Source organism: Penaeus monodon, unplaced genomic scaffold, assembly GCF_015228065.2.
Source record: "Penaeus monodon isolate SGIC_2016 unplaced genomic scaffold, NSTDA_Pmon_1 PmonScaffold_4323, whole genome shotgun sequence".
NCBI classification, from domain to species: Eukaryota; Metazoa; Arthropoda; class Malacostraca; order Decapoda; family Penaeidae; genus Penaeus; species Penaeus monodon.
Genome location: NW_023659136.1, coordinates 10,315 through 12,500, shown reverse-complemented (window position 1 = coordinate 12,500; position 2,186 = coordinate 10,315). Strand labels below are relative to the sequence as shown.

At 35.4% G+C, this 2,186-nt stretch overlaps 1 pseudogene; it reads right to left on the bottom strand.

Annotated features, from left to right (window-relative positions):
• Positions 1–1,135, bottom strand: part of LOC119570899 — a 4,139-nt pseudogene extending 3,004 nt beyond the window's left edge.
• Between the last annotated feature and the right edge of the window lie 1,051 nt (positions 1,136–2,186).

Here is a 2,186-nt window from a genome sequence, read left to right as displayed (position 1 = left end):
AGAAAAAAAAAAGCCAGGCTTATTACTCACAATGACACGCTTACAACTGCTATTATTATATTTCCCACCAACAAACACAGATAGGCAAACACACAAACAAACACGAATGAACGAATGGAACCTCTTCGAGGCACGAAGACACACACACACACAGACAGCCACACAAACTTACAATCATGCTACTAGATCATAAACAAGCTTGTTGACATTAACGAACAAGATTTTCACACAATAGCAACATGATTGCAACACCAACTCTTACCAGCCAGCACTCATTCATTCATTCATTCATTCATTCTTCCCACGCATCATAGGCGAGCGACGGGAACACAAAGCACCACTTACACCTTACCCTTTCCCACAATCAACCAACCATATACGTATGCGGGACATGCACTTATCATATATACATTCCTACACTCAAACACAAATCCACACACTCATCAATAACATCACACACTCGCATACTCAATCGCTCATACGAGCACATCCTCACACTCAATCATACATTCACATGCTCAGTCACTCACACAACAATTCCCCTCATTCACAACATTCACAACGCCACTCACAACAGTCATTACAAACACATCCACACAGCACATTCAACACAACAAACAACTCACACTCATCTACAAACAATTCACACACCCATACTCATCACATCCACATACTCAACCATACATACAACAATCACATCTATCCACATAACTCAACCAACATCACAATAAAAATCACAAAGCACATGGACAAGGAATAACTAACCAACTCACTAACTAACTAATTACACGTAGGCACTAAGGACCACGGACACACAACTACACAAAGCATCAAAAATTCAAGAAAGGAGGGGTGGGGGGGGGAGAGAGAGAGAGAGAGCAAGCATTATTCAAAATCAAACAAGCAGCAAAAACAACAATGCAAAACAACTATCTAAAAAAAAAAAAAAAAAAAAAAAAAAAAAAAAAAAAACAATCAAATCAAATCAAATCCAATCCATTTCATTTCTATTTACTTTACTTTGCTCTTGTCTCGGGGAGACCTAAACGCCCAAGCCTCGGACAATACCACAGGGAAATGGACTCTATGCACACTGTCACACACCAATATTGGCCTTAACCACTGCATAAACCATCACACACCACCGAACTGCTCGTTTGCAAGACTAGTTTGACGGAAGACAGTTCAAAGTACCACCAATGATGAATGGTCGGTTACAGTCCGTTTAAAACATAACACTTTGAATTAGTGTAGCCTAGCAATATATAAAGACAAATATTTCTGTACTAGATCAAATAACTTAATGTTTTTAAACGATATTCACAACAAGCAAACTAGATTATTAAGTGTCGATAAATTAAAGGGTCCATCATCGTGAACGATCAAATAAGGGCGATGTAGGAACCCTTTTCAATAGATTGAATCGCTTTCGCTTTTATTTTATTTTTTATTTTTTTATCAATATTATACGTATTATTGTTCATAATGGCGTATTTTAGTTGTTGTCACTTACTTATATATATTTCTTTCTAAAAAGTCATTCATATACAATATTTCTTCTTGGATTTTTCTTAATTTTGGTATCCCCTTTTACTTTTACCCCAAGCGAAGTATACAAATACATAAACTATTCGTAATATATATACTAGGAATTTTACTTATGAAAACCTCATATTCAGTAGCTTTTCTTAGTGACAATAATGATGTCAATAAAGAGAACTACTGCCATGGTACTCTCTCTTCCTCTGTATATACATACATTTATAGCTAGTTCTATCTATCTATCGATCGATCGATCTATCTATGTAAAACATATATCTATGATGCATCCTCATATACAATTGAAGTAAGGCGGTGACTCATGTGCATACCTCTTAGCTTATATTTATGTTGTAATATCATACTATGACCCCATATTTTGGTTATTTAATTATTAAATGAGCCTGGATATAGAAGGCTATGTATACACTAGACACTCAAACATTATTTACACCTCGAATTGCTATTTATCGTTTTCGTAACACCTACACACAACTGATATAAAAAACATATAGAGAGAAGACGACAGACAGATATATATACATACATTATATTTATATATGCGCATGTTACATATTACACCCATACACACACACACGCACATATATGTATACATATAACACACACAAAACAGAAAACTGATTAGG